The 19710-nt window shown below is 47.6% G+C and overlaps 1 non-coding gene across 1 annotated transcript; it reads left to right on the top strand.

Moving 5' to 3' along the window:
- The first annotated feature begins 15202 nt into the window (after window positions 1–15202).
- Window positions 15203–15274, top strand: TRNAD-GUC (transfer RNA aspartic acid (anticodon GUC)). Its single transcript has one exon. It is a non-coding gene; the product is annotated as a tRNA-Asp (tRNA).
- The last annotated feature ends 4436 nt before the right edge of the window (window positions 15275–19710 follow it).

Here is a 19710-nt window from a genome sequence, read left to right on the forward strand (position 1 = left end):
CAATACACCTCCGCAGTAGCCGTCTCTATTTTTTTCCACGTGTGGGTAAGATTGCGCGAACGCTTTTGCGTATTTTTTTTTTTCAGATCGTCTATATACTGCCTTAGCTGGCGCCTTGCATGTCTCCTCGTTAGTATAGCGAGACGGCGTTCCGAACGGTCGCTTTTCTCATGTTCTCCGCTTCAAAGGATTTATCGGCCCCTGGCCGAGGTGCTGCTCAGGCTTCAGCCAGCAGCAATGACTACCGTGTTGTGTTACCCCGTCTTCCTACCGGTAAGCTGGTTGTGGACTCCCTTTTCCTGCATGCTGACTTAAGTGGTCGACCGTACAGAGCCCAAGACTTCAGAGAAGCCCTTCGGAACGTTATTGACCTGAAGGAAATAAGTTCCATCGGACAATTTCAGATGTCGCATGTGTGGATGGTGACGTGCAATTTAGGGATGACAAAATCAAAGCTAGTCCTATGCGGGGAATTATCCATAAAAGGTAGACTCAGCGTCGTCATTGATCCTGTGCCCACGGAAGTTAAAATGAAGCTTTTGTGGCTTCCTGAGCGTTTGGAAGATGACTACATTCGAGATGCGCTCCAGGCTTACGGGAAAGTCAAGTCTATATCAGCAGAAAGCTGGAGAGTATCGGAGATGGAACAAATGCGAACGCTAAATCGGGACGTGGTGTTGACTCTTGCCGATGGAGTGAGCGTGGGAGACGTTCCACATCTACTACCTGTTTGTGGAGTGCAGAGTCTCGTATTAATTCCAGGTCGGCCCCCACTTTGTCTGCGCTGTAACAAGGTGGGGCACATTCGTCGAAACTGCAGAACCCCACGTTGTGAAACCTGCCCGCGCTTTGGCCACACAGCTGAAGAATCTGTCGTAACATACGCCGATAAGTTACGACACAGAACAAAGCCTCCGGATGAAAGCTTGCAAGAACACATAATGGACGTTACGAAGGTTCTTGACGCGACGGGAGACGCGCCCTCTTCTGCGGAGACCCGCTGTGCCAGTAAGGCCCCTCTGCCTGTTAAAGACAGTCACAATGGCATCGCAGAACTGCCCGTGAAAAAAGAAAGTAGCGAAGAGAAAGATGACCAACCGAAGCAACAACCCAAAGGAGCACCCGCTACCACGGAGCCAGCTGCTGCCCAGCAAGCGAATGAGGGAGCCGGAGATGACTCATCTGATGCACCCAAGCATCTCGACACGTGCGCTGAGCCGACAGAGGACAGACGAAGTAACGCGGATACTTCAGTTCCGAAGCGCCGTGCGACTAACAGATTGGAATCAAGCACAGACAGCGAGACGACCAGTACCACAAGAAAAGCACGTTGCCGCAAAACATCGAAACACTCAGGAAAGTGCCGACGATCACGGTCCAGAAGGCCAGGTGGGGTTTCGGAGGGAGCCTCACCGTTGGCCTCTAGGACCGATCACATAGATCATTAGGTCCAAATAGTTGGTAGTCACCATGGCCCTGTCCCAGCAACTTCTATTCGCAACCTTGAACGTACGAGGCCTTAGGTCTTTGCAGAAACAGGCGCCGCTTCGCCGGCTTTTGTCTAGGAGGCGCCTCGACTTCGTCGCCGTGCAGGAGACGAAGATTGAGAGTGACGACGAGACAGAAAGGGCTTTGCGACCTTTTCTGTCTGAGTATAATGTTTGCATTTCCCACGCTCTTGGTTTATCCGCGGGCTGTTTCCTGTTTCTGAAAAAGAGCCTACTTTATTCAGCATTTAGTTATCATGTCGACACTGAAGGTCGATAAATATGTTGTGATTTTGTGTTGCAGGGTGTGCCATGGCGCATAGTCAACGTCTATGCATTTAATGACGCTGCAAAACAAACTCTTTTATTTGAAACTGTGTCTAGTCTATTGGACTGTGATCGCTGCATTGTTTTAATGGGAGATTTCAATTGTGTATGTGATCCGAACGATCGAAGCGGCATTAACACTCAGCGGGGCAGGAGTGGTGAAGTTTTGTCTAAGATAATAGAAAATTCAGGGCTCGTTGATGTAGGAGTGTCGGGACAGGGAGCTCGCTCTTATACAAGAATTCAAGGTCATTCCTACGCCCGCCTTGATCGGATTTATGTTTCTTCATCATTCCTCTCTCGAGGACTATCCTGCATTACTATCCCCGTTTCATTCTCTGATCATTGTATGGTTATCGCAAACATTGGTGAAAAATCTGTAACTAATTTCCGACCACAGTGGGCACTCTGGAAGCTTAACTCTGAGCTCCTAAATGATCAGGAATTTATTAATCGCGTGCGCATGGCTATAACCAATTCTCTTTCTAGTGACTTGCCATTATTTGCTGCTTGGGAACTCTTTAAACAAAAGGTTCGTACAGTGGCTATAGAAATTGGATCGGTGAAATCATTCTATAAAAAGAATGAAGAAAAAACGCTTCTTAAGAGCCTATGTAGCCTTTATGAGAATGAATGCGAAATGCCAGGCACTTACATTGTCGACATAGAAAACATTAAATGTGAGTTACAAAAGGATGACGCACTACGTTACAGAGGTGCGCGAAATTGATTTCGAAACAGGCGTGCTCTGCAATCTGAGCAACCAACACGTCAAGCTTTACTTGACGAGCGACGTCACGGTATTTCCAAAGTAATTCCGGAAATATACTCCGAAGGTAGTCTTCTAACAAATACTAATGACATAATTTCGCAGTTCGAAACTTTCTACACTATGTTGTTTAGTGCACCTCCGGACGATCACGATGCAAAAGTTTTAGAGAGTTTTGTATCTCTTGTCAAACCATTACAGGATGATGACTGTGCAGTCATCAGTGGTAGCCTTACGATTCAAGAAATTGAGCTAGCTATTGATCAGCTGCATTTGTCGAAAACACCCGGCCACGATGGACTATCAAGTGAATTTTACAAAGCTTTCAAATCAATTATCAGCCCCATATTATTGGATATTTTCATTATAAGTTTAGAGGTTGACGCCCTTCCGCAGTCTTTTTGCAAAACCCACACAGTTTTAATTCCCAAAAGTTCAGATAAAGAGAAACTGCGTTCTGTTGAAGGCTATCGACCAATCACATTGTCAAACGTGGATTACCAAATTTTTGCGAAAGTTCTATCCAATAGATTGCAATTTGCGATGTCAATTCTAATTGGTTCCCATCAGACGTGTGGAAGCAGGGCCCGATCAATTCAAACCAACATACATATCGCCCGTACCCTTCTTCAATACTGTTCTGGTTCCACTGAGCAGCTTGCAATGCTCCAGGTAGACCTTGCTAAAGCTTTTGATTGTGTCAATCACTCCTATTTATTTTCTCTTCTGGAGCATCTCAATGTTGGCTCCATAGTGCTTAAAGGCGTAAGCTTTGCTAAACCTGTTGTACTACTCGTTTAGTTATTAATGGCCAACTCTCCGAACCCATTTCTATTTGCTCATCAGTAAAACAAGGATGGCCGATGTCCCCACTACTATTCGCCCTTTATCTGGAACCGCTATGCTTAAGCGTAATTCAGTCGAGTCACATCCATGGCTTCAATATACTGGGCAAGGAAGTTAAAGTCTTACCTTATGCAGACGATCTAGCGTTGTTCTGCACGAATAAGTCCAGTGTTGAAAAAGTAGTATCGAAAATAGAAGAATTTGGCAGCGTATCAGGAGCGCGAATGAACTCCTCATAAAGTTTAGGCTTATGGTTTGGCTCATGGTGCTATACACCAGAACAGTTTGCAGGCGTTAAGTGGACTGATGTCCCGCCAAAGTATCTTGGCGTGCCGCTAGACGCATATAAATTAAGGGCACACTATTGGAAAGAACGGGTTTCGGTACTGCAAAGTTACGCCCAGACATTCGTTCCACAACGACTTTATATTTTTCGGAAAGCCGAAGCCTGCAATAAGTTCTTGGCAACAAAAATTTTCTATGTATTGCAAGTTATCCATTGTGCTAGGCTATACATCCAACGCTTTCACCGTATCTTTGCAACCTTCGTATGGTCTTCAACTTTGGAGCCCATGAGGCGAGACAATATTTTTAGACCTGTTAGTGAAGGTGGGCTGGGCTTAGTACATCTTTATGTGCGGCAGATAGTGTCTCGTTTCTTCTTTTTTCGCGATACTTCCCATCCTGTATTTCGTTCATACATGCAAGTCACACTTGCTAATGCGTTGCCTGATTTAATTGTTTCTTCCAATTTTTCTTCGCGTTTATGCTTGTGGGGGTTCATGCAAGAAGTTTACTTGGCGGTTCGTTTCCTGAAAGTTCGGTTTTCCACTGAATACTTGTATACTGTATCGCGCAAAACGTTGTACAAAGACTTACTATCCATGCTATTTCCACCTCCATTATACCGATCAATATACATTAAATTGCCAGGCCACGATGTGCTAAAGCGAGTTCGCAAAATGTATTTATCCCCCTGCTCTGTCTCTTCTGTTAACTGTCGCCTTTGTGATGTACCAGAGACAATTGAACATTGTTTTATTAGCCGCACTGACGCCATCCCATTTTCGGATGTCCTCCAACGGACTTTAAAGAAAGACTTTGAAATTAACGCTCATACTGTGCGATACCTGCTGCCAACCTCTGACAATAGTGCACCTTTCGATATGTTTTTCGTCATGGGAATGCACAGTTTGTGAAAAACGCGAATGATGGACCGAAACGCCGAAACGGTTGTACCTACAAGGGTAAAGTTCATCCAAATGACACTACACCTAAAGCAGGTTTATGATGGACTCGGTGTACAACCGGACTGGTACCCTATTTTGGTGAGGTGGTTATCCTTGCCACCCTTCTAAAGTGACAAGAACGTTTCTACTCACAGTATGAACGCTGCCTTTTCTGTGTGTGACATTTATTGTGCCCTCCATTCTCTAACTATGCAGAACTGGTGAACGTCTGGTTGAATGCAACTATAATAAATACCATGAAAGAAAAAAAAGAAAAAAATCCTCGTTAGTACAGTGGCCAGTCTCCCCGCCTGTCACGCGGGAGACCGGGCTTCGATTCCCCGACGGGGAGTAATGTTTTTACTTCTTTTTTTTTTTTAGACACACGTAGGTGCGCCCGCGACAATTATCTGCAGTATCTGTGTGTATCTTTCGCGCGCATGCGAACGAAGTTGTGCGAAAACTTTTGCACTTTTATTCCCATCGTGTATATGGTGCTTTAACTGATGCCTGCCATGTCTCCTCGTTAGTATAATTCCACTTCCGGCCACCGCAGTGAACGGACGCGGAATGCCTTGCTCCGTAGGGGCGGTTACAGCGGCCCTCGGCCGTGGCACCAGGTGTACGGATAAGCCTTACCCGGATTATCAAGTTGTTTTGCCTCATCTGCCTTCAGGTACATCAGTTTTGTACACAGTATTTTTGCATGCCGACGTTAAAACCAGGCCGTATCGGGTCGAGCACTTTCGAGATGCGCTCGCGCGTCTTGCACTGCTGCCGGAAGTGGTGGCCCTTGGCCCTTTCCAAATGAATCATGTATGGGCGGTGACCTTCCGTGATGAAGCTTCGAAGAAAAAGATGCTTGCGGCAGAAACATTCAACGTGAAAGACCAGCCCTGCGTAGTTTATGACCCCTGCAACCAAGGCATCAGACTGAAGCTTTGTTGGCTGTTACATTTCGTGCACGACGACGAAGTCCGAGCAGCGTTAACCCCTTACGGAAAGGTTACAGATATCACCAGAGAAAAGTGGCGAGTACCGGGATGTAATGATAAAGGGTCCACCACCCGTTTGGTGACACTCTAGCCAAAGCCTGGAATTACAGTTGAAGACTTGCCTCATTAGGTGCGCGTCGCGGAAAACTTAGCGCTCGTGCATGTACCAGGAAGTCCCCCGTTATGCCTCCGGTGCAATGGAACTGGACATATCAGGCGCGAGTGTCGCATACCACGCTGTGCATTCTGCCGACGATTCGGCCACGAAGAACAAGACTGCGTGCGATCCTATGCAGCGGTAACAAGCCCAGTTAAAGGCGACGAGATGGCTGAACACATAATGGACCATGCTGATGCCGATGCAGCATCCCGAGCAACGACCGAAGAACCGGCGGCAGACAGCACACCCTCTGAGGCGTCTTCACTTCAGAAAAACTCCACTGGGCCCGGCGGCAGCCAATCTGGCGAGGCAAATAGTGTGCTAGTTGGGAAGCCGACTAACGACCAAAACGTCAATGAGAGAAAGGACGTGATTTTAGTAAGCGCATCAGTGACGACCGCGAAAGACGAGACCGAAGGCATTGAAGATGTTGAAATGACAGCAGCCGCTAAAGCAGCTGCAAAGAGGCCTCGTGAGGCCACCGACGAATCTCAAGGTTCACTCGAAGCATCGAGCAGCAGCGAGCCGACGCCGAAGACCGCTATAACGAGGCGAATGGGCCTCAAACCGAAGTCGAAGATGCCGCCTGATAGGCGGACGGCTTCAACATCGTCCCCGCTTTAGCGGGGCGCGAAGTGTGTTCAGCAGCCTCTCCTCAGTATAAGACGTAACCTAGCGGACAAGTAGAATGTGACCTGTGCTGGTTTTTGCTATCACTGCCTGTCCAGATGTGAGTATCATTCCGGCTGTTTGCTAATCCGAAAATGGCTGTTAATCTGACAGTTCCCCCTTGTGTAGCGACCCTGAATGCGAGGGGTTTGGCAGCCCGCAGGAGGCAGTGCCAGTTAAGCCGTCTCTTGTAGGAAAATGACATTTACATTATGGCAGTGCAGGAAGCCAAAGTAGAAAGTGATGAGCAAACGGACAGAATGGTCGAATCTTTCAGGGATAGGTATAATGTATGTGTGTCTCATGCTAAAGGAACTTCAGCGGGTTGCATGATACTTGTTCGAAAATGCACCGATATTGTAGCGCATTCTGTAAAGTCCAGTGATGATGGCAGGCTACTATTCATCGACTTTGGCTTTTGTGGCCTCTTTTGGCGTGCAATATGTGTGTATGCTCCGAATAACATTAACGAACGTGTAGAATACATAGAAAACCTGAGAACATGCATGGCGTACGAAAGAAACATAATTTTATTTGGAGACTTTAATTGTGTGTGCAGGCCGCAAGACAGAGCCAACAGATTGACTTACCGCGATAGAAGTGCGACACTGTTAAACGCGCTTTTAAACAAACTTGAACTAGATGACGTTGGTTGCATTTTTGACGGCGATGAGCACGTACAGTATACGCACTACCAAGGTGGAAGTCATGCTAGACTAGATCGCATATATGTTCCGGCAGTTGTGATACCACACATTACTAAATACAAAGTAAAGAACGTCACATTTAGTGATCACTGCTTGGTAATAGCGACACTAGGAACCGAGACAAAAGTGTCCAAGTTCAGTTGGAACTTGTGGAAATTAAACGATACACTGTTGGATGATGAAATTTTTGTTTAAAAAGTAAAGGAAAAGATAGGCGAAATGTGTTCGGTTGAATCTTCCAATTTCACAGCGCTTTGGGAGCAATTTAAGAATGAAGTAAAGAATGCGGTGATTGAACGAGCTTGCGTGCGGCGCAGCATTGAAAAACAGCAAGAGAAAGAACTTAGGAGCACGTTAGATTATATGATTGCGGTTGAGAGTGCTAACCCTGGACACTTTAGCAAGGAACTACGTCACCTTAAAAGTAAGCTCGAAGTGATAGATGAAAAGAAATATTGTGGAGGAGATCGTCAGAGCTCGGGCTGAAAGACTATGGCTAGGGGAAACGCCTACTAAACGGGCACTCGGTGAAGAAAAAAGGCAAACAGTAAAAAAAGATCTAAAAGAAATAAGATATAAAAACGAAGTGACACGTGACAAGGAATCGATAGAGAAAGCGTTTGTTGAATGCTATCAAAAACTGCTAAGCCCAAAAATAAAAGATACAGAAGCCTTTCGAAACGAATTTCTGTCGCTCATGCCTAGGCTAGGCGATGTAGTAAGACAAACGCGTGAACTGCCAATTAGTGTGCATGAAGTAAAACAGGCCATTGATGAACTAAGCACCGGCAGAGCACCTGGGCCTGATGGACTAGGGGCTGCCATTTACAAATGCTTCAAGGAAGAACTGGCACGAGCGTTACATCGCGTGGTAAATGAGTGCTACGATCAAAAAAGAGCACCTTTATCGTTTAGGAAATGCCATGTAGTACTTATTCCAAAATCGGATGATCCCAGGAAATTGTTGGCTGTAGAGGCCTATCGACCTATAAGTCTCACGAATGTACACTACAAAATATTTACGAAGGTGCTAGCGAAGAGATTGCAGAGCGTTATCAGACACCTCGTATTACCTCACCAGACATGTGGCATCAAACGCAGGACAATTTACACAAACATACACACCGCTAGAACTATCCTTGAAAGCTGCGACATGACTCACGACAACATAGCTATGATACAACTGGATCTTCAGAAAGCATTTGATAGAGTTAATCATGACATATTAAAGTTATTATTAGAACATTGTAATGTAGGTAGTGTTATCACTGAAGGCATCAAGATGGTGTATGAAGGGTGTGCAGTAAACCTTATAATCAACAATACCTTAAGTGAAAACATTCCAGTACTGTCAGGTATAAAACAAGGGTGTGCGTGTTCGTCTCTTCTTTTTGCACTTTATTTGGAACCCTTATGTTTAAAAATTAGCATAAATACAAGGGTGCATGGTTATTCCTTTTATGCTACTGAAGTAAAGATACTGGCATATGCGGATGACATAGCCATATTCTGCAAAGACAAGGACAGTATTAAAGAAGCTGTTAAAGAAGCTACATCATTCTGCAGTGCTACCGGAAGTGCCATTAGCTCGGATAAATCTCTGGGAATTTGGCATGGAAATTGGGGGCAAACGCCGGAGGCGTATGCAAACATGAGATGGACAAGTATTCCTGCTAGATACTTGGGGGTTCCTCTCCAGCATTATTGAAATACTGCAGAATACTGGGCAGGAGAGACAGAAAGGCTCAAGGATCAGCCTGAAAAATGGGGAGGCCATAACTTTTCTATGTTTTCCCCCGCCGCAGTCTGTAATGTGTTTTTTGTTGCAAAAGTGTTTTATGTACTCCAAGTGTTCAGTATGAGCAGAACGTGTCCAAAAATTACACAGTGTTTGCCACCTATACATGGAATTCTACCTGGGAACGCACCAGTCGGTCAAACTTGTTCCTTTCGGTGCGACACGGAGGGCTTGGTCTGTGTCATTTATTTTTGAAACAAATAGTTTCAAGGTTTTTCTTTCTGAGAGACCAAAGCGATGTTTTCTTGCGTACTGTTATACACATGAGGCTGTGTAATCATATCCCGGGTTATATTGTGTCATCAAATGCAGATACGCTTGGAACACTGAGCAGTTTTTGGCGCGAAATAGTGTCTGCATATCAAGTACTGAAGCCACGGTTTTCCTTAGAATATTTGAGCGCAGTGGCACGTAAACGATTGTGCAAAGATCTAATTGATCTTTTTTTACCAATACCGTTGTACCGCTCCATCTATCAACTAGGACCAGAACGAGACGTATTAAAACGAGTTCGAAAAATGCCAGTAAGAGCGTCATCTAAATCATTGTTTTTCCAACTGCACACGGGTACGCTCGCTGTAAAACCGTGGCTTCAAAGCAAAGGTATCTTTGTCCCATGGGGATTACACTGCCCGATATGTCGAAAGGAGGAAACGATAGAACACATCTTTTTGGGCTGTCACGATGCTGTTTTCCTGTGGGACATCCTTAAACGGACACTTCAGAAAGATTTGCCAGTAACACCCTTTGGTATCCGATTCTTGCCATGTGAAGATCCTGATGAAATGCCATGCGACATGTTCATGTTACTGTGTTTGCATAGTGTGTGGAAAACGATGATGGCGGTCAGAAATGTGGATGTCAACGCAAGATCGGCCATGCAAAACTTCAGTGAAAACTGTGTGTACATACGAGATGTTCTCAAAATCCAGAGAAACCCACCGGATTGGATACCTGTGCTTGATAAGCTGGCTTCTCTGAGCCATTTTAGCTTCACACTCCAGCCATGAAAAGGCTCACGCGTCTTTTATTGTACTTGTAAAATTGTATTTATGAGTTCTGTGTTTGGAAGTGCCAAACTGGTAATAAAGAAAAAAAAATCCTTGTTAGTATAGTGGCCTGTCACGCGGGAGACCGGGGTTCGATTCCCCGACGGGGAGTAATGTTTTTACTTCTTTTTTTTTTTTTAGACACACGTAGGTGCACCCGCGACCATTATCTGCAGTATCTGTCTGTATCTTTCGCGCGCTTGCGAACGAAGTTGTGCGAAAACTTTTGCACTTTTATTCCCATGGTGTATATAGTGCTTTAACTGACGCCTGCCATGTCTCCTCGTTAGTGGAATGGGGAATGCACTAACGAGGAGACATAGCAGGCGTCATTCCACTTCCGGCTTTCAAGTGAAACGGTCGCGGGATGGCTTGCTCCCATGGAGCGGTTTCGGCGGCCCAGGCGGGCCGCGGTAACAGGTTTTTTGCTTCTACTGCCGAAGATTATCAGGTTATTCTGCCCAATCTGCCATCCGGATGCATCGTCGCGAACACCGTTTTTATGCACGGCGACCCAAGAGCTCGGCCCTACCTTGTCGAAGACTACCAGGACACTTTGGCCAATATAGGTGCGCTCCCCGACATTTTGGCGTTGGGGGCGTATCAGATAAAACACGTGTGGGCTGTAACAATGACGAGTGCTGACGCCGCTCAGAAATTGCTCACCGCTGTCAACGTGAAGGTAAAGGATCGCACATGTTTGCTCATCGATCTTAACAACCGGGAGGTTCGCTTAAAGCTACACTGGTTGCTGCACGGCGTGACCGACGAAGACATTCGTGTGGCCCTGACACCCTACGGCAAAGTGTTGGAGGTGACGCGGGAGAAGTGGCGTGTGCAAGGCGTCACTGAAAAGGCCTCGACGACTCGCTCAGTTAGACTGCAATTGCATGGAGACGTCAAAGTCGGCGACATTCCACACCAGCTCAAGATAGCCGGAGAGCTGACTCTCGTCGTTGTTCCAGGCCGCGCTCCGCTCTGTCCGCGCTGCAAGAGCACCGGGCACATACGTCGGGACTGCAAAGTGCTTCGCTGCAGTCGTTGTCACCGCTTCGGCCATGAGGACGCGGATTGCCCAATGACGTACGCCAGCGTGACCGGACCAGTCCAAGCAAACGATGCATTGGACCACCTTATGGATGAGGCAGACTCCGAGGAAACAGTAGGAGTGTGCCGAAACCCGACTACCCAAGAGGGTACCCCGAACACTCCACAGGACGCCCTCCTTGAAGCTGCAGGTAAGCCCGAAGCCGGGCTTCTGCATGAAGCCGTGGAGGACCGGAGTAAGAAAGCTGCTCCAAGTAGTACCGGCCACACTTTTTCCAGCAGAGCTGTAGAGACTACTCCCGAGGAAGTGCCGATGACAGGCATCGATAGCGACTGTGCCAGTGCGACCGCAAAGCGGCCCCACGAAGCAGGCGAAAAGGAGAAGGGGCACAGCGCCGTCGCAACGGTCGAGGCGCCTGCGAAAACGACTCCCGTGCGGCGTCTTTCCCTTCGGCTTCGGCCGAACACTTCGACGGAGCGCAAGACGGCGGAAACGCCGCCTTTGCCTCCCTGAGGGCTGCACCGTGACAAGGCACCCAGGAAAAAAGCGCAGTAGTGAGGTGAGCGTCATGCCCCCGGGTTTTTGCCGCCTCGCAATGATGTCTATGGATAGGTCATTTCGTGTGGCCACTTTAAACGTACGTGGGCTTGCCTGAAGGAGGAAGCAAAGTCAACTCTATCGACTAGTTTTCGAACATGACCTGGACATTCTAGCAGTACAGGACATGAAAGTTGAGGGCGATGACGAAACCGGGGGCATGGTGCGTCAATTCTTAGCTCGATACTGTGTTATAGTGAGCCATGCTGTGGGAACTTCGTCCGGGTGCGCTTTGTTCATCCGACATAGTCTTGGAGCAAAAGTAGAAGCTGTGACGTCATGCCCGTCAGGTTGGCTTATTGTCTGCGATATTTTATTATCGTCATTGGAATGGCGTGTTATTTGTTTGTACGCGCCGACTGTCGCTGAGGAAAGACGCAGATTTTTCGATCAGCTAAAACAGTATACCCAGTGTAATAGGCTCCACATTATTGCCGGTCATCTTAACTGTGTTCTTTCAGCCCGTGATAAAACTAGCGCCCGACCGTACAAGGATGCAAGCACCATTGACCTAAGCGATATGATAAGGGACCATGGTTTGGAAGACGTGGCTGAATGTCTCGGTGGTGGGAGGACTACGCAGTACACCCACTTTCAGGCAGCCGGCCACGCCCGTCTTGACAGAGTGTATGTGAGCCTTGATTTGATAACCCTTTGTAAGGAGTACCATATGAGCGCACTTTCATTCAGTGATCACTGTTTGGTCAGCTTTTTAGTAGCAAGCACGAAAGAAAAGAATAAGGGTTTCGAGTGGCAACTATGGAAATTGAATTCGAAATTACTAAGCGACGAAATGTTTACAGCGGATGTAACGAAGCAAGTTGAAGAAATTAATGCTGTTGATAACACGACATCTGGTGAAAAATGGGAGAACTTCAAGCAGGCGGTTAAAATCAAGGCTTTAGAGCGTGCGAGCGCTATATGCAGAGAAAAAAGAGCAGAAGAAAAACAGATGCGCAGGAATTTAGAAAAATTGATCAGTGAGGAATGTAGGATGCCCGGCATGTTCATGGACGATATTCGCGCACTTAAACATAAAACAGAACAGTTCGATATCGAAAGATACCGCGGTGCTTTGGTGCGGGCAAGGGCTGAAAGGCTGATAATGGGAGAAGTACCGTCGAAAAGAGCGTTAGGCTCAGAAAAGTGACATGCGCGCCGCAATCAGATAGCGGAAAACGAATATTGCGGAAAAGTTAGCGACGCAGCAGAAGATATCGAGCGTGCATTTTTCGAGCACTACAGTGGTTTATTCACTTATTGCACAGTCGACATTGATCGTTTTAAAAAGGTCTTTTTGTCGCTGATGCCAAGGCTAGATGAAAGTACCAAAGAACTATTGGAGGAAACAATTTCGGAAGAGGAAGTGAAAAGTGCTATTGAAAGTATGCATCCGGGGAAGTCCCCTGGCCCTGATGGCCTAACCTCAGCCTTTTATAAATATTTCAAAGGTGCGATCTCACCAGCCTTAGCGGATGTATATAACGAAGCATTCCAGCTCAAAGTACTACCCCCGTCCTTCTCATCTTCCCACACTATTCTTATACCCAAGTCAGAAAATCCCGTTGCATTGCGAAGATTAACTTCTTACCGCCCAATTTGTCTCACTAACGGAGACTATAAGATAATGATGCAAATCTTAGCAAAGAGGTTGCAGACTGTCATTGCGAAGCTTGTGGGGCCGCATCAAACGTGTGGCATTAAAGGCCGAACTATCTTCTCAAATATACACGTAGCACGCAGTATCCTCGAATGTTGCGATGCCATGGGTGCACGAGTGGCAATGCTCCAAATTGATCTCGAGAAAGCGTTTGACCGGGCGCCTCATGACATTCTTTTGTGCATTCTAGATTATGTGAATTTGGGTAGAATAATTAGAGAGGGGGTTGCCATGGCGTACCGGGACTGCTCGACGCGGCTTATTGTCAACAAGGTTGTGGGAGCGCGAATCCAAGTTAAGCGTTCGGTGCGTCAGGGCTGCCCTCTCTCGCCGCTGTTGTTTTGCTTGTATATTGAGTCTTTTTGTTTGAGTGTCATGGAGAATGACTGTGTCCGCGAGTTTAAACTGCACGAGGTTGAAGTCCGCCTGTTGGCTTATGCAGACGATATTGCTGTGTTTTGACCTGATTCGGACAGTATAACGCAGGCTGTCAAATGCGTTAAAGGTTTTTGTGCTGTAAGCGGTAGCGCGGTAAACTGGGGTAAGTGCCTGGGATTCTGGCACGGGAATTGGCGTGGGGCCCCAGACACTTTTGCCAACATGAGTTTCGTTACGACTCCGGTGAAATACTTGGGTGTTCCCCTTCAGTGCTACAAAGACAGTGAGCCGTACTGGAGGAGTGAAGTGGATAACGTTCGCGACAGGGTAAACAAATAGAATGGCTGGAATTCGTCTATGTTTTCCAGAGCCACAATTTGCAACATATATTTATTGAGCAAACTTTGGTACCTCCTCCAAGTCTTGCATTGCTCAAGGGTAAACATTCAAAAAATTCACCGGGTGTTCGCAGTGTTTGTGTGGGCATCGTCTTGGGAGAGATCAAGTCGCACCAATTTCTTTCTTCGAGTTCGAAATGGAGAACTTGGATTGTCACATTTGTTTTTGAGACAGGTAGTCAATCGCTTTTTTTTCTTCAGGGACGCAAAAAACCCGTTTTTATACACTGTCTGCCACCTTCGCCTGGGCAAACACTTGCCCAAAATGGTTTTCTCAGCGGGCAGTTTGCCAGGGGGTGTTTATGGTTTTCTACGTGAAGTTGTGGTTTCATGCAGGTTTTTGTCAGCGCGTTTTTCACTTCAATATTTGAGTGACGTCAACCGGAAAAAACTGTACAAGGACCTGTGTGATGTTGTTCTTCCCGTGCCTTTATATCGGTCTCTCTGCACAGCTAACCATGGGCACAATGTTCTGAAGCGCGTTAAGGCGATGCTAGTACCGTCAGGCGCTAAGTCGTTCTTTTTTAAATTGCACTCCGGAACGCTGACTGACAAACCGTGGCTGGCTGAAAAAGGTTTCTTTGTTCCTTGGGGCACTCATTGTACAATTTGCAAGCAGGAGGAGGTTATTGAACATGTTTTTCTGCATTGTTGGGGTGCCGTTTTCCTCTGGGATGTGCTCCAGCGCACAATCAAAAAGTATTTCCCCCTAGATGCGTATGGGATTCGCTACTTGCCAACAGAAAGTGATGATGGTACCCCATTCGATGTGATCATGCTTATTGCCCTGCATAGCATTTGGATATGTAGAATGGCGGTAAGGCACACCGATCTCGATGCAAGAGCGGCTCGCCAGTATTTTAAAGAAAGCATACGGAACTTTGTAGACGAAAAAAAGTTGCTGGAGTGTATCCCAGAGTGGTTGCCACGTGTGGAATTATTATTGGCGATAAGGGAATTTTAGCACAAGCGCAGCCGCACAAGTCTCTGCGGTCGTTTTTAACATATTGTGAGTGTGCCTTTTGATTATTTGTGGATGTGTATTTTTTATCCGGGCCAATGACCGGCAATAAAGAAAAAAAAACTCCTCGTTAGTATAGTGGCCAGTATCCCCGCCTGTCACGCGGGAGACCGGGGTTCGATTCCCCGACGGGGAGTAATGTTCTTACTTTTTTTTTCAGACACACGTAGGTGCGCCCGCGTCCATTATCTGCAGTATCTGTCTGTATCCTTCTCGAGCTTGCGAACGAAGTTGTGCGAAAGCTTTTGCACTTTTATTCCCATCGTGTATATAGTGCTTTAACTGACGCCTGCCATGTCTCCTCGTTAGTATAGTGGATTCTACTTGCGGCTACCGTTCGGTGCGGACGTAGAATGCCTTGCTCCGTTGGGGCGGTGTTTGCGGCTCAGACGAGCCGCGGTAACAGGAATGCTGCTATGGATAGCCAGGACTACCAAGTTATTTTGCCGCCTCTGCCTACAGGACCATGCGTGGCCAACACGCTCTTTCTTCACGGAGACATGAAGGCAAGGCCCTACCGAGTCGAAGATTTTCGAGACACGCTGGTTCGTCTGGGTCTGCTTCCCGAGGTTGACGCCTTGGGGGCTTTCCAGATGAACCACGTGTGGGCGGTTACTTTCAGAAGCCCAGATGCTATGAAGAAAATGCTGGCCCTTGGAGACATTACGGTTAAGGAGCGTCGCTGCCTGGTGGTTAACCCAGCCAGCCAGGATGTGCGGCTTAAGCTCTACTGGCTCCTTCACAACGTGCAAGATGAGGACGTCCGCGCCGCGCTCACGCCTTTTAGGAAGGTTACGGAGGTCTTCAGGGAACGCTGGCGTGTGCAAGGCATCACCGATAAAGGTTCGTCAACCCGAATCGTATCGATGAAGCTGAAACCCCGAGTTACCATAGACGACCTCCCGCATCAACTTCGGGTCGCCGGCATCATGACACTGCTGGTTGCGCCTCGGCGTGCCCCGCTCTGCCTGAGGTGTAATCGCACAGGTCATATCAGGCGAGAGTGTCGCGTACCGCGCTGTGCTTTGTGTCGACGCTTCGGGCACGACGAAAGCTCGTGCGTGCTAACGTACGCGAATGTGGCGGGACCATCCAAAAGTGATGAAGTCATCCAGGAGCACACAATGGACGCATACGATGCTGAAGAGACTGCTGGAAAAGGTGGCGTGGTGCAACGTCCTGATCCAAAGGAAGACACCCGTGAACCAGCGAAGAAAGCGGACACCAAAGAATTAGAGGAGAAGCCCGCTCGAGCTAAAGAAAAAGAGCACCAAGCGGAAAATGACAAGAACAAGACAAGCAACGAGCCTGCGGAATCGCTCGGACACTCTCCGAGTCCCATGGACACGACGGAGCCCCTTAAAGGAGCGGGCCCGGTAAAACGTCCACTCGAAGCTAACGAGAAAAGGGGCGAAGGATCAAGTGGATCAAGCCACGAGGAACCGCTTGCGAAAACACCGAGTGACCGTCGGTCGAGCTTCAAGCCGACGCCTAATACCCCACCTGGCAGGAAAGGGCCAGCGTCGGGACCGACGTGAGCCCCCAGCAAGTGTTCGCAGTATGTGTGAGTACTGAGGTGGGGGAGGGGAGGATGTAAAATCTGACGTCGCATTCGAACGAAGTGAGTGTCAGTAGTCTGTTTAAGAAGGACTTTAGTCTCACGCGCCTCCTCACATTACCATGAAAATACGTCTAGACACAGCCTTACGATTTGGTACAATTAATGTCCGAGGCCTTGCAGGAACGCGCAAGCAATATCAGCTTTGTCGCCTGCTCATGAAAAAGAATCTTGACGTAATCGGTGTACAAGAAACAAAAGTTGATAGTGAAGAAAGGACAGATCAAATGTTGCATTCATTTAGGTCGCGTTTTTACGTGCGTGTTTCGCACGCATGCGGTACATCAGGTGGTTGTGCGCTTTTTCTGAGAAGCGCTATAGGCTTCTCAGTAGAAACTGTGTTCACAGACGATAGTGGCCGGCTTATTGTTTGCGATTTATGTTTCTGTGGTATTAAGTGGCGCGTCATTTGCTTGTATGCGCCTAACAAGGTGAACGACCGAAAGAATTTCTTTGAAAGTGTTGAAAACCATTTGCAGTGTGATCGAATTGTTGTGATGATGGGTGATTTCAATTGCGTCTGTAATGTAAGACAGAGTGGGAAGCCCACCTATTCATGATGCAAGTGTGCAGTCTTTGAACGTAGCGATAGAAAAATACAATTTAGAGGATGTTGGGGATGTGATGTCCAATGCAGAGGCGCCACCATTCACCCACTATCAGCGAAATAGTCATGCCAGGTTGGATCGCGCCTACGCTTCAGCGGATATAATACCATTGTGTTTTCTATATGAAGTATATCATGTTTCCTTTACCGATCACAGCTTAGTCAACTTTGTAGTTGGTCCGAAAAAGCCGACCAGTTTTAACTGGGAGTTGTGGAAATTTAACTTTAAGCTCTTAGAAGATGAATTATTTTTGATGGGTGTTAATGATAGCCTTCACGGATGGTTCGAGACAGAACGCAAAAGTTATGCAGAAGCGTGGGAGAATTTCAAACAAGATGTTAAAATGTTAGCCATAGAGAGGTCTGGTGCCTTGCGCCGAGAGGAAAAGAAAAAAGAATTAGAAATGCAAAATAATTTAATTTTTATTTAAGTGTTGAGAATGTCAGTCCCGGAAAGTATACGAAGGAAATAAAAGAAATTAAGGGTGCGATCTTGTACGCGTTCCAAAATAGAACGGAGGCGGTCCGTTCCATCGAGCCGCACACGATTGGTCAGTTTGAACCGCGACAAATGCCATGACGTCAGTTGTCACGTGAGCCGTGACGTCTTGCTGCTCATAATCATTCCGTGTCGTCTGCTAACGAACGAACGCCACGGAACGGACGGAGAGTCCGTCCGGAGCGATAGAACGGATTAGAACGGCTACCAGACGGCTTGGATTGGACTAGAACGTAAGTGCTTGGGACAGTTAGCATCTTTCGTATCCGGTTCAATCCGATTCCGCGCTCCCAACAGTTGGAGAACATGGCGTTTTTCTCTGCCGTGCCTTTTCGTGTCGCCTGTGCGGCTGCTGCCGTCGCGCAAAGACGACGACCCGAGGTAGATGATGCATTTGAAGAGTTGACGGAAGAAGAGTTCCGGCAGTATTTTCGTCTGTCCAAACGAACAGTGCGTAGCTTGTGCGACGAGTTTGACCCTATCATTGGATGCCAGCGAGCCAGTGGCCTTTCCACAGAAAGGAAGGTGTGCGCGCTGCGATTCTTCGGCACCGGAAGCTTCCAGAGGAGCGTTGGTGGCGAGGAACACGTAGGCATGGCACAGTCGGCCGTGAGCAGCACCATTCACGAGGTGACGGAGGCCATCATTTCCGTGTCTGCCCGGCGAAAGTTGGTGAACTTACCATTGACACCGGCTGCCAAGGATGAGGCAAAGGCGGCGTTTGCGCGATGCGGCACCATTCCAGGCGTGCTAGCATGCGTCGATGGCACATTGATCGCCATTATGAAGCCAGAGGAACTCAGCCCGGCTGACACGGCGAGCTGCATGCCGATAGAGGTTATTACGCCCTAAACGTCATGGTCGTAAGTACCGTTGGAATGTTTTACTTCAAACTGAGGTTGCCATTTTTACTCGCCCATAGTTACATTTGTTCAGTTTAATGCCCAAGCTGGCATAACAAGTAATGTAACGATTAAAAGAGGACATGCGGGGAACTTTACGAGCTCGTTGAAATCTGACATGTCGGGAGTAATGATTTGTGCCATGTGTTGTGCATAATCAGTCTGCCGTTCCAAAATCGTGTTTTAAATGGGCAGCAGCCGTAGCAGAAATGGATACACTGTAGGGAAGACACGATGGAAGCATTTTGAACACGGAAGTACTTACAACCATTGCATGGGCTGGCTTTGGCTCGTATGGGGGTTCTTGCGCCATATTGGGCCTGGAGTTTTTATTTAGCTATCAATTAGTGCGAACCATAGGCGTCCACATAAGGGGGGGGGGCGCATTGCCCCCCCCCAATTGCAAGACCCTGTGCGCGCCTATGGCTGAAACAGTCTGCTACTTGTACCAGCGTACGTGTATTCTTTTGTGCATATGAATGGCAAAACGGATTTCGAGCATATCTGCAGCGCTATTTTGTATTGCTCCCCATTGCAGGTTTGCAACGTGGAACTTCGCATTCTTGTTGTGGACCCCGGGTTCCCTGGTTCGTGCCATGACTCTTGGGTGTGGCAGCATAACCCACTGCGTGCACACCTAGCCGCACAAGTGCAGCCTGACGAGTATCTGCTTGGTTAGTATTCGTAATGCGTACCCCTGACTAGGGCAGAGCACTCAGCTGTCGCTTTCTGTAATAGGAGACTCAGGATATCCTCTCGAGCCATGGCTGCTTGTTCCAGTGCCTGGCAGCCATGCCGGCACCACCTCTGAAGGCGACTACAACCAGGAGCACGCATCCATGCGCAATGTTGTGGAGAGATGTATCGGGGTGTTGAAAAGCAAGTTCCGCTGCTTGCAGCGCTTTCGGACACTGCTATACAGCCCCGATAGAGCAGCGCGAATCAT

The sequence above is a fragment of the Dermacentor andersoni genome, chromosome 4 (genome assembly GCF_023375885.2).
Source record: "Dermacentor andersoni chromosome 4, qqDerAnde1_hic_scaffold, whole genome shotgun sequence".
Taxonomy (NCBI): Eukaryota; Metazoa; Arthropoda; class Arachnida; order Ixodida; family Ixodidae; genus Dermacentor; species Dermacentor andersoni.